At 38.6% G+C, this 14,315-nt stretch overlaps 1 protein-coding gene across 1 annotated transcript in view; it reads right to left on the bottom strand.

Moving 5' to 3' along the window:
• The window catches only part of LOC126299332 (uncharacterized), a 793,355-nt gene that overhangs the window by 535,843 nt on the left and 243,197 nt on the right, over positions 1-14,315 (bottom strand). The gene's annotated exons all lie outside the window — the stretch shown is intronic.

The raw sequence follows: 14,315 nt of genomic DNA, 5'->3' as shown, positions 1-14,315 counted from the left end.
GTTCCAAGCAAATGTAAAAAAGAATAGTTTATTACTGTATATAAGGCTTAAGAATGGACCTGCAAAATTACGTACCAATATCTTTAACATTGGTTTGATGCAGAATACTAGAACATATTCTCAGTTCCAATATAATAAACTTTCTTGAAACTAAGAAACTTATGTCCACAAATCAGCATGATTTTAGAAAGCATCACTCATGCAAAATTCAGCTTGCCCTTTTCTCACGTGATATACAGAGAACTATGGATGAAGGGCAACATGCAGATTCCATATTTCTAGATATCTGGAAAGCATTTGACATGGTGCCCATTGCAGGCTGTTAACAAAGATATGAGCATATGGAATAAGTTCACAGATATGTGAGTGGCTCGAAGACTTCTTAAATAAGAGAATGCAGTATGTTGCCCTCAATAGTGAGTGTTCATCAGAGACAAGGGTATCATCAGGGGAGCCCCAGGGAACTGTGTTAGGGCTGCTGTTGTTCTCTATATACATAAATGATTTGGCAGACAGGGTGGGTAGCACTCTGCAGTTGTTTGCTGATGATGCTGTGGTGTATGGAAAAATGTCAATGTTGAGTGACTGTGGGAAGACACAAGATGACTTAGACAAAATTCCAGTTGGTGTGATGAATGGCAACTAGCCCTAAATGTGGAAAAATCTAAGTTAATTAAGATGAGTAGGAAAAACAAACAAATCTGTAATGTTCAGATACAGTATTACTGGTATCCTGCTTGACACAGCAAAGTCGTTTAAATGTGTCGGCATAACATTCCAATGCAATGTGAGGTGGAATGAGTATGTGATATCTATCATATGGAAGACAAATGGTCAACTTTAGTTTAGTGGGAGAATTTTAGGAAAGAGTGGTTCCCCTGTAAAGGAGACCGCATATAGGATACTGGTATGACCCATTTTTGAGTACTACTTGAGTGTTTGTTATCCATAACAGGTCAAATTGAAGGAAGACATTGAAGCAATTCAGAGGTGGGCAGCTAGATTTGTTACCGGTAGGTTCAAACAACATGTAAGTGTTATGGAGATGCTTCAGGAACTCTAATGGGAATCCCTGGAGGGAAGGCAATGTTCTTTTTGAGAAACACTATTGAGAAAATTTAGAGAACTTGCATTTGAAGCTGACTGCCGAACAATTCTACTGTGACCAACATACTCCATGTGTAAGGAGCATGAAGATACGATATGAGAGTTTAGGGCTTGTACAACTGACACTCATTTTTCCCTTTCTTTATTTGTGAGTGGAACTGGAGGGAAAATGACAAGTAGTGGTACAGCGACACACATCAGTGGTGGCTTGTGGAGTATCAATGTACATGTAGATGAAACACTATAACTGAAGGGCAATGCACAGATTCCATATTCTTAGATTTTTGAAAAGCATTTGAACTGGAGCCCCACTGCAGACTGTTGATTAAGAAACAAGCAAATGGAGTAGGTTCCAAGATAATGTGAGTGGTTCAAAGACTTCTTATGTAACAGAACCTGGTACATTGTCCTCAGCAGGGAGTATTCATGAGAGGCAGGGTTATCATCACATGTGACCCAGGTAAATGTGATGGAACAATTATTACCTTCTATGCACATAAATGATCTAACGGGCAGGGTGAGTGTCACTCTGTGGTTGTTTGCTGATGATGTGGTGGTGTATGTGAAGGTGTTGTCACTGAGTGACAAAATTTCTAGTGTGTGTGATGAATGGCAGCTAGCTCCATTTGTAGAAAAATTTAAGTTGATGCAGATGAGTAGAAGAAAACAAACCTGTAATATTTTAACATAGCATTAGCAGTGTGCTGTTCAACACAGTCATATGAATTAAATACCTAGATGTAATGCTGAAATGTGATATGAAAGGAAAAGAGCATGTTAGGATTGTAGTTGAGAAGGTGACTTTGGTTTTGAGGAAGAATTTTTGGAGAGTATAATTCCTTGGGTTCCTAGCAGGTAGAATTAAAGGAAGAGACAAGCAATTCAGAAATGGGCTGTTAGGTTTGTTACCAGTAGGTTTGAAGAATATGCAAGTATTATGAAGATGATTCGGTAACTCAGATGGGAATTCATGGAAGGAAGGTGTTGTTCTTTCAAGGAGCACTATTGATAAAATGTAGAGAACCGGCATTGAAGCTGACTGCAGAACAATTCTACTGCTGCCAAAGTACATTTCACATAAGGGCAATGAAGATAAGATAAGAGAAATTAGGACTCATATGGAGGCATGTAGACAGTCGTTTCTCCATTTCTATATTTGCAAGTAGAACCAGAAAGGAAATAACTAATAGTGGTACAGGGAACCCTCTGGTATGCACCGTGTGATGACTTGTAGGGTATGTATGTATGTAGATGTAGAGTTAGATGCAGAAACACGCTTTTGGTGCTAAGTGCTGTACTTATTGATGGCCCTGATTTTGGATTTGGATATGATTTTGGATATGACATGACATGGTTTGGTAGAGATAACAATACTTCAAAATATCTAAATCAGTATGGCTCTAATTAGGCAATGAGGAAGCTGTCAGCTAGATGTACAGGAACCAGAATACTAGCAGGACACCATTCCTGCTGTCTGTGTAGTCAGAAGACCAGCTGATTCCAAAACAGCAGTATGTCAGACGTACATCAGGAAATCATCAGTCGTTTATGGATGTGCTGGGAAGGTCCTGGCAAACTGCTGAAAGTAGTTGACCAAGCTGCCAAATATAACAGGTGAGATGATATGATGTGTTTGGTAGACATGTGCTTTTGTGTGGGTGGCACACCACAGCTGTGGTCTGAGACAACAAAGAGACACTTAATTGCTGGAATAAATACCAGGCTGAACTGAAGCAAATATCAGTGACAATCAGTAACAAGTACACATAATGGAAGAACAGCTGAAGAAATGGATTCAACATCATGTGCACATGACATAGTCCTACATACAAAACGTTTTACCCTTATGTCGCACTGTGAAACCAAATATGACAGGAGCCAACAAAATCTCACACTTGATGAAGGGAGTCACAGGAGATATGTACCATATTCTTCTGTTAAGGGATCCACAACAACAGAGGAATTTTTCAAGTAATGCCAGTATACTGAGGAAAGGCAACACAAAGGAGTTGGATGAAAGAGGTGGTCCCTATGGCAGTTGTGGAAGACCACCACAGCCTCACCTCTCTGAAACACCAGGCTGTACGAAAAGAGATACAGAATATTATAGCAGACATGACTGTCAGACTGAGTAAGGAATAGATGACAATCATTAATGTAGACCTCATATGGCAGGAGGTAAAGGAGAATGTTGAAGTCAAGGTGTCTTTAGCACTAATCTCTATGATCAGTTGAACACACCAGGGAGAACTGACTCACTCAAATTGGACTTATGTCCAGCAATTGATGGACACAGTTACATCCACCTTCTTTAGCAAGTATAATGCCTTGCCGAAGAACAAGCACTTGTGGGGCATACAGCTGACTGAAACATGTATCACAAGGATAAATATCAATGACAGAACAAAGCCAATCGACTCTTTCATTTTATCAGAATGCAGTCCTAATGTTATTTTTGGTTGGGAGTCCTTGCAAGCATCATAAGCATAACTGTGGAAGATCAGAGCTCCAGAATGGCAAAGCTATTTCAACAAGCACACACACAAACAGTGTTCTCGGTGATTGTTTGCTGCTGAAGATGTTGCTATCCCACTGTCATAAAAGAGACACGTTCTATTGTCAGTCTATATTCTTAGTTAGACTGTGAAGCTTTTATCAATTGTACAAAACTACTCTGGCTCACAAAATAAATCTCCATACAAGTGATCATCGTAAGCACTGCTAGTGGCTAAGGAGAACTTTGGATCACTAAATGTCACATGCAGTCATCAGTAAAGGTGTAGCACAGGGACACGTAAACCAGTCCAAGGAGAGCTGCTTAATGTCATCAGAGAAGATTCATGCTCTACTACCACGGCCAACAATGCAGGCAAGGGAGCTGTTATCGAACTGCCAATAGGATCTTGCCTGACTAATAAAAAACCTTTGGTGAGTGCAGTCATTCTGTGGCAATTTTTGAATGCTTATCAACACTGGGGATCATCCAATAAGTAGGCAGATAATCTGGGAGGAAGGGCAGAAGATGCTGCAAGGTGACACTATTGAACCATCAAAAAGTTCTCGGTCCTCTCCTGTGGTCCTTGAAAAGAAAGAAAATGGCACGTGGCATCTCTGCATTGACTACCAATGACTGAACAACATCAGAGAAAAACATGTCCATCCACTACTAATCATTGATGAAACTGCAGACTACTTGAAAGAAGGAAAGTATTTATCAACTACGGACATAGAGACTGGATCCTGACAAATCAAGTTTGATGAGGCTAACCAGGAGAGTACTGTATTCATAACTCCTGAAGGTCTTTATAAGTTTAAAATTATGCTATTTGGATTATATAATGCTCCATCCACATTCAAACATATGATGGATAACCAACTTCGACAATGGATTTTGTGTCTTTATATAAGTGGATGACATTTTTGTCTTGTCAGTGACATTTGAAGAACATCTAAGCAGCCTAACAACCATATTCTGACTGCAGACCTCTGACTGAATCTGAAGAAGTGCCTTTTCACTGCCCAAGAAATAAAAATTCGGAAGCACTTACTAAATAGCAATTGAGTCCATTTGATCCCAATAAAATAATAGCATCACAGGTTTTTTGACTCGTCAGCACATTCACGATGTGAGATGTTTCCTCAGAATGTGCTAATACAACCAGCAATTCACTTTTCAGGTCTCTACTGATCTGTTAGACACTATGAAAGCCTCTGTAAGGAATGCCAGTGAGAGAACCAGGTGCCACAGTTACCTCTGAGGCATCTGGAACCAATTATGCGTGCAGAAGCATCATTTCACCTAATTGGAATCAACTCTTTGAGAAGTTCCCAAAGTCAACCAACACGAATCAATGGATAGCAGCCTACACTGATTACTCCAACCACTAAGCAGTCACAAGATGTGCCAGCAAATGAAGTTCCAGAAATCGCATGGTTCTTTGTAGAAGACATCATTTTGAAGTACTTGGCAGCAACTGTGATTATCTTTGATCATACAAAATTTTTAAAATCAGGACTAGTGTGACAGGTAATAACATGGTGCAACTTCACCCACAGGATGACACCTGTCTAGCACCCACGTGGTCACATCACAGAACACTTTAATAAGACATTCAAAGATATGCTCTCAGTGTGTGTATGTGTCAAACTGAGGGTTTGGTATACAACTGACCTGTGGAAGGTGGAGGGTTGATAGTTTCTATTATTCTATCTTTGCCTAACTCAGAGTAATATGTTTACCTTCCATGACTAAACGGGGCAGCCACCTCTTCACCGACTTAAGTGGGTCAGTAACATGATTATGTGCTGGTATCAGTTGGGACACTTGTACCAGTGATGAATCAGAGGCATGAACCTGCCATATTATCGGATGTTGTGGCTGATTGAGAAGGTTTTACTTGGAGCCTGCTTCTGGTGTGGTCCCTCCTATTCAGACCTGGCTGTTAACTTCAAGGAAGTTTGCCTAAGTGGATAAATTTTGGGTGCACAACATCAATGGCTGTGGAACTGTTACTCCAGGTTGGCCACAGAGGAAAAATGTACCTGGTGAGAACTTCATGCTAAAATTGTCTCTGTAGATCTTTTCAAAAAGTTAGCATTGAACATTCAGTTATTGCTGCTTGTCATTCATTGTGAGTGATGATATCTTCCTTATCTCTCTTTGGGTTAAATGATAACAGTTGAATACTGTATTAAATCTTCTAAATCATTACCTCAGCTGTGGATCTTTTATAACCATTTTGTTTGTCTCATGTTATATGATAGTTTCTACTGTGCTTAGCCATAAATAACCCTTTTTGTGTACATCTAAGGTAAGCCTTTAAATGTTTTGAAGTATATAGTTGGAATCTCCTGAGTTTTGGTAACCACATTTTATCACTTGTTTAAATTAACATTTTTAACATTTTAAATGCTCATTTTTATGGTGTTTTTTTCTCACCATTACAGCTCTGCATTGTTGGTTATCAACTAATTGTTATTACAATTCCCAGACTATAGTGGGCTTATTTTGTAAATGTCAGTGAACCAGAATTACCTAGATAAATGTTTGATATTAAAGATTTTAATTAAACCAGTCAGTATAAGTCTTTTGTTATTTAGTAATCTTAGAGATATTGTTTAACTCAAAAGAAATAAATGTTCTTTTATGATTAACTGTGGCTATATGCTTTTTAATCAGTTGAATGCTTAGACTAAGCTACTAAAAGTCCATGCTTATTTCCTGGTCAAAATTATTCCTGGTGCTTTGCCAGTTGCCTGCCTCCTACTTACCAATCATAGCAGAGTGGTAAGTAAGGCAGCAGACCAACAGAGGCACAAGATTAATTTCAACTGTTTAACAAATGTATGAAATTTGTATACTTTTTTCCTTTTCTTTTCTTTTGGTTGACAGGTAAAATCCCATGACCATGAAGGCTCACTCTGTTCTAGAGATAAGTCACACACTCCTTATTTGTCATGAGTCTCTCATCAGCACTTAGAGTAACTTGGATCTTTATCAAAATAATTCAGCATCATGTTCTCAGCTGCTTGGAGTAATCACACATCTTGATCATATGAGTTAATGATTTACACAATGTGTGGCAGATTAAATTGGATGCTGGGAAAATTCATTTGACATAAATACAGGAAAATGTCAGAGAACTGCAATACCACACTAATTTGCTTCAGACGGGGGAATGCTCTGATCTTCAATCATGACAGCAAGGTTGGAGTGCAGTCTGGATGGTGGTGATGTGGGCAAGTGACCACTTTTTAATCGTTTACCAAATCCAGTTATGGCCATTTTGCAAGGTATTCATGACCTGTCTACATATTAGTGCCAAGATTGTATCGTTTCTTTATTTATCAGTTAAGATGCTACAGTTTTTAACCCTGCTTCAGGTTCCTGATGTTTTGATCACTCAAATGGTGTTTCCCTTGCCCATATGTCATTTACAAAGCAGCAGCAGTTTTGAAAATAGTGAAAGGGCAATCATTGAAAACATAATTTGTGAATTGTGATCTGAGGATCACTCTAGGGTAATATTCAGTAGTAAACCTGAGAGTTCCCTTGAAATCAGTGCGTTTAGTGGGGACACTCAAAGCATTAGCTTTTTCGAATAAACAAAGACCACCAGAGCCTAAAATAAACCCTCTGGACATAGCAATTTCTAGAAATCAGGGGAATCAGCCAGTAAATTCAGAAATAGGAAACTGCTTTAGATGTAATCAGCCTGGCCATTTTGCATGGGCCTGTAAAACAAAATGGCATAAACATGGAAACAGCTGATAATTTTGTACGTGGAATGGCCAAAGGAATTTGCCACCCAAAAGATGGAGTAGACTTAGTGGAATTACTAAACCTTCCTTGTCTCCGGTGTGTTTTGCTGTTAATCATAAATATGTTTGCAGTGTTCTACACTCAAGTAGCAGTGTCTCATCAATGTAATATGTGTGGTACCTGAAGTATAAAAATAATTGTCAGTTCAGTGAACTGAAATCTCTTCCTGAGTAGCCTCATACCTGTTAGGGGACAAAATTTGCAATAGCTAAGGAAGAAACATGTTAGCATAACTATTGGTGAATTCTCATGGCCCATCAAGATTTCTGGTAGTCAGCACCTTTCAGTTAGTATACATTGAGGTTTTCTAAAACTCTATGTCTTCTTGATTATTTTGCAAATAGAAGGTCTTTCAAATTCTGCCCTGTTATCCAGGATGTCAGCATTCTTCCATTCCTCAGGTGAATAACCTTAGTGCCAGTGAATCTGTTTTAACTCAGACATTTACTTCATGACCTGGCTGAACAATTGTTGTATTAGTGTACCAAAGCCAGTGATTAGAATATTGTGGCTCGGAGAGGAACTGTCATTTAAGGGTATCAAACAAAAGCAGAAATATTGAATATCATGTTCAAATGTGCCTTTACAAACAAAAATTCAGGAGTATGGCCCAAATTTATTTCTCACAGCATAGAGTAATAACAAAAATATTAGTGTAAGTGCCATTTACAAACAGCTGTAATTGAACAAAAACCAACAGGCATTTGTTTTCGGTAAACCATTCTGTGTTGTAGGAGTGCAAGTGTGACTGTATCTTGTCACGTGTCACCTCACCTTTTTTACCCTGACACCTACACACCTATATATTATAATTATAGAAGCAACACTCTGTGATTTATTTCAACAGAATGCTTTGTTAAAACCAAATATATTGTGGAGTTACTGTTAAATATAACTAGACAACATGTACTTATAATATTCATTAAGAGGCTAGACCAGCAGTGTTGTGTATTTTTCAACATACAACATGTAATGTTATCTGTAGCAAAATAAAATGCTCCAATTCATTCACCAATAATTTCCTTTTCATCTGTCACTTGTTTAAATAGCACTTTTTTTTGTTGGAAATGCTTTTTGTCTACTCTCTGTTAGCATTATTTATCTACTTTTTATGAAGTTCCCTTCTGTCTTTGTTGTGCATGCATTAGTTTTGCCAACATTTTTTTCTCCATTTAGAGTGATCTGTGCAAGTTTCCCTGGACTTTCTTGGAACTATGTTAAATACTGCCAAGCAAGCACAAGGGATTTTAGAATTGTTTCATTCTGTCTGGATATCTAATGGAGCAATATTTCCTTGTTTAGTACCTGGTGCCACATTTATTCATTTACTTCTTTAAGACTTTACAAGATACTGGTAAATATACACAGGGTGAATCACCTAAAACTTGCAATACAAATATTGTGGAAATGGAAAAGTACTATTGATGTGCTGTTTTCACAAAATAGATTAGTAGTCAAGGACTCATAAATTTAACCATTACAAAATTGTAACAATACTTAGACAGAGTATTTTCTGTGCAAACATACACTTGTTTCAAACAGAAAAAGGCCTACTGACATTAACAAACTAAAAGGAAAGTAAATTAGAAAGTCAGAGTTGTCTGATGCAGAAGTCTAGTGTGAGTCATTTACAAGATATCATACTGTGCAATTTTTCCACACTGACACATGTTTGTGCCATTCAGCCTGCACGGTTGCTAGCTACAATGTTTTTATGTTTGTTTAAATTCTTGCTACCCAGTTAGTACATACCAGAACAAGCAGTAGGTCATGAGTGGATGATGGTACCAGTCCAAGCAGTAGGTTCAAATTGCTCAAATGGCTCTGAGCACTATGGGACTTAACCTCTGAGGTCATAATTCCCCTAGAACTTAGAACTACTTAAACCTAACTAACAAAAGGACATCACACACATCCATGCCCAAGACAGGATTGGAACCTGTGACCGTAGCAGTCGCAGGGTTCCAGACTGTAGCACCTAGAACTGCTCGGCCACACTGGCTGACCAAGCAGTAGGTCATGAGTGGATGATGGACTTTATCAATCCAGAAGTAGCCAATATGTTCATGGCATAGGGAGAGTGTAGGAAGAATACAGTTTGTTTTTGCATGGTGTATGCGGCAAGATATCCCAACAAGCATCAACCATCTCAGCAACTATTTGTCAATCTCTTCAACCAGTTACTGGAAAGTGTTAGTGTAACACCTAGACAATGTAACAAAAGGAAACAAGTGATGTCAGAAGAGGGGAAATTAATGTTCCACATGTTATCTCCCGTGCTATCTCACATGGAAGTGGCATGAGGCAGGCAAGTGTAGTGAGAAGCACACTAATTTTTTGTACACGGGTATTACAACAGGATACTCCAAATGTATCATGTATCTTGTTTAGTGATGAAGACACATTTGCCAATTAGGGCCAGTTAAACTGTTAAAACATGCACTGTTGGTCTGTCAACAATCCCTGTTGGCTTTCTCAGGTGGAATATTAGCGTCCATGAAGGTAAACACATGGGGTGGGATAGTGTACCATAAGTTCATTGACCCATTTTCCATAGACAGAACACACAAGTATTGCAGCCTTCTAATAGACCATCTTCCATGTATGCTATATGATGTTCCTATGCAGACTAAGAGGAACCTGTGGTACCAACATGATGGCTGTCCAGCTCATATTGCACGATGTACAAGAGCATTTCTTTACGAATTGTTTCCAAATCATTGGCCTGGACACAGAAGAACTGTACCTTGATCTCTCCATTCCCCAGATTTGATGCCTGTAGACTTTTTCTGGGGGGAAAGCTGAAAGAAGCTGTTGACAACGATGTACAAACTACACCTGATGATATGCAGTGGTGTATTACTACAACCTGCTCAGATAAATGGTTCAAATAGCTCTGAGCACTATGGGACTTATCTTCTGTGGTCATCAGCCCCTAGAACTTAAAACTACATAAACCTACCTAACCTAAGGACATCATACACATCCAGGCCCGAGGCAGCATTCGAACCTGTGACCGTATCGGTCGCGCAGTGCCAGATTGTAGCACCTAGAACTGCTTGGCCACCCCGGCTGCTCAGACATCTCTGCTGAAATGGTAACACATGTGCAGCAGTCATTCAGTACCTGACTGGAAGTAATTATTGCCACTGCTGGTGGACATTTTGAACACAACCTGTGATTTTCAATTGCCGCATTACCTGTCAGAACCCATGCAATTAGTATATTCACTTGTGTTGTTCTTTGGTGTGTGCTACCACAGCCGTACAGGTCTCAGTGTATGAACTTTTCAAAATACGATATCTCATAAATGACTCACACTAAAATCTCGCAATAAACACATATAACATTCTCATTTACCCTACTTTTAGTTTGTTCATGTCAATAGGCATTGTTCCATTAAGAAAATTGTATGTTTGCACTTCTGTAAAAACCACACATCAATAGCACTTTCCAATTCTGCAATATATGTGGCGTAAGTTTTAAGTGATTCACCCTGTATATCACTAGCTTCAAATGTTATTTATGACTATTTAGTGCAAAAAGTGGATGTAATTGTATTAATATATTCAAAATAGTTTCTCTGATAAGTATAAATACTGTTTTTATGTTTTTTTAAGACAGATGGCTTGAGATATCAGTGAACAAGAGAGTAATGGTATGAACATTTACTGATGGCCTTTGAGGCACTTGTCTTCAGAGCTAATTTTGTGTTCAGGTAGCATTTTCCACCTGTGCATATACCGTTCCCATTCTTCTGATGTAAATGATGGTAAATTTAATTCATGTTAACATAGCCTATGTTATAAAGTGGTTTTTGTTGTCTTCAGTCCTGGGACTGGTTTGATGCAGCTCTCCACGCTACTCTGTCCTGTGCAAGATTCTTCATCTCCCAGTATCTACTGCAACCTACATCCTTCTGAATCTGCTTAGTGTATTCATCTCTTGGTCTCCCTCTATGATTTTTACCCTCCACGCCGCCCTCCAATGCTCAATTTGTGATCCCTGGATGCCTCAGGACATGTCCTACCAACCGATCCCTTCTTCTAGTCATGTTGTGCCACAAACTTCTCTTCTCCCCAATCCTATTCAATACCTCTTCATTAGTTACGTGATCTATCCACCTTATTTTCAGCATTCTTCTGTAGCACCACATTTCGAAAGCTTCTATTCTCTTCTTGTCCAAACTAGTTATCGTCCATGTTTCACCTCCATACATGGCTACACTCCATACAAATACTTTCAGAAACGACTTCCTGATACATAAATCTATATTCGATGTTAACAAATTTCTCTTCTTCAGAAACGCTTTCCTTGCCATTGCCAGTCTACATTTTATATCCTCTCTACTTCGACCATCATCAGTTATTTTACTTCCTAAATAGCAAACCTCCTTTACTACTTTAAGTGTCTCATTTCCTAATCTAATTCCCTCAACATCACCAGATTTAATTTGACTACATTCCATTATCCTCGTTTTGCTTCTCTTGATGTTCATCTTATATCCTCCTTTCAAGACACTGTCCATTCCGTTCAACTGCTCTTCCAGGTCCTTTGCTGTCTCTGACAGAATTTCAATGTCATCGGTGAACCTCAAAGTTTTTACTTCTTCTCCATGAATTTTAATACCTACTCTGAATTTTTCTTTTGTTTCTTTTACTGCTTGCTCAATATACAGATTGAATAACATCGGGGAGAGGCTACAACCCTGTCTCACTCCTTTCCCAACCAATGCTTCCCTTTCATGCCCCTCGACTCTTATGACTGCCATCTGGTTTCTGTACAAGTTGTAAATAGCCTTTCGCTCCCTGTATTTTAGCCCTGCCACCTTCAGAATTTGAAAGAGAGTATTCCAGTCAACATTGTCAAGAGCTTTCTCCAAGTCTACAAATGCTAGAAATGTAGGTTTGCCTTTTCTTAACCTTTCTTCTAAGATAAGCCGTAAGGTCAGTATTGCCTCACGTGTTCCAACATTTCTACAGAATCCAAACTGATCCTCCCCGAGGTCCGCATCTACCAGTTTTTCCATTCGTCTGTAAGGAATTCACGTTAGTATTTAGCAGCTGCGACTTATTAAACTGATAGTTCGGTAATTTTCACATCTGTCAGCACCTGCTTTCTTTGGGATTGGAATTATTATATTCTTCTTGAAGTCTGAGGGTATTTCGCCTGTCCCATACATCTTGCTCACCAGCTGGTAGAGTTTTGTCATGACTGGCTCTCCCAAGGCCGTCAGTAGTTCTAATGGAATGTTGTCTACTCCTGGGGCCTTGTTTCGACTCAGGTCTTTCAGTGCTCTGTCAAACTCTTAACGCAGTATCTTATCTCCCATTTCATCTTCATCTACATCCTCTTCCATTTCCATAATATTGCCCTCAAGTACATCACCCTTGTATAAACCCTCTATATACTCCTTCCACCTTTCTGCCTTCCCTTCTTTGCTTAGAACTGGGTTGCCATCTGAGCTCGTGATATTCAAACAAGTGGTTCTCTTCTCTCCAAAGGTCTCTTTAATTTTCCTATAGGCAGTATCTATCTTACCCTTAGTGAGATAAGCTTGTACATCCTTACATTTGTCCTCTAGCCATCCCTGCTTAGCCATTTTGCACTTCCTGTCGATCTCATTTTTGAGACATTTGTATTCCTTTTTGCCTGCTTCATTTACTGCATTTTTATATTTTCTCCTTTCATCAATTAAATTCAATATTTCTTCTGTTACCCAAGGATTTCTAGCAGCCCTCATCTTTTTACCTACTTTATCCTCTGCTGCCTTCACTACTTCATCCCTCAGAGCTACCCATTCTTTTTCTACTGTGTTTCTTTCCCCCATTCCTTTCAATTGTTCCCTTATGCTCTCCTTGAAACTCTGTACAACCTCTGATTCTTTCAGCTTATCCAGATCCCATGTCATTAAAATCCCACCTTTTTGCAGTTTCTTCAGTTTTAATCTACAGGTCATGACCAATAGATTGTGGTCAGAGTCCACATCTGCCCCTGGAAATGTCCTACAATTCAAAACCTGATTCCTACATCTCTGTCTTACCATTATATAATCTATCTGATACCTTTTAGTATCTCCAGGATTCTTCAATGTATACAACCTTCTTTTATGATTCTTGAACCAAGACTGTTATAAAGTATGAAATTAATATGTGAATCATTTAAAAACATAGCTACAGTTAGTTTTCTTCCAAATCATATATGTAATCAAATAGGTTGTCGTGGATTATGTTTGTAGTTACATGGAATTGCACTGATTATATTCCACAAAATGCTTCTTATAATAAAGGATGAACATTGCAGTTAATAAATTCTCAAAAATAATAGCTGGTGAGATAACATAAATTATTTCGGCTAAGAGCACACATGTGTGATGATTACAAAAAATATGCAACATGACAAAAACAATTTAAGCACACATTTGAATGTAACAGGCATGTTGTTTACTTATTTTTTGCTGGTTTCTACAGTTCAAGTGATCATACTGCCATTCATGAATACTTCTTTTAGCTCTATAAGACTGACTTCACAAAGGTGGCATAGTTCCAGGACAATTGAAGTTCTGGCTGACAATGCAATGAACTACTGGGAAAAGGTTACAGAAGAGCATGCAGAAGATTTAGAATTTGGAGTAGACCTTGATTCACATTATGTAGCTATTATTTTTACACTTTCCAACACTATTACAGTAACTGATGGTAGTCTGGATAACACAGTGTCAAATGGACCAATGGCTGAAACATATAATACATATGCCACAGGTAAGATAGACTGATTGCATGTGCCTGAAGAAGCATTTAATGAAGCAGGTAGTACATTCTGCCATTTACTTCTTCACAGTGGTTTGCAGGGTATAGACGTAAATGTACAGTAGATGCAGAAAGTC

Source organism: Schistocerca gregaria, chromosome X, assembly GCF_023897955.1.
Source record: "Schistocerca gregaria isolate iqSchGreg1 chromosome X, iqSchGreg1.2, whole genome shotgun sequence".
In the NCBI taxonomy this organism is placed as follows: Eukaryota; Metazoa; Arthropoda; class Insecta; order Orthoptera; family Acrididae; genus Schistocerca; species Schistocerca gregaria.
The sequence above is the reverse complement of the archived record's forward strand: the minus strand, read 5'-3'. Positions and strand labels throughout refer to the sequence as shown.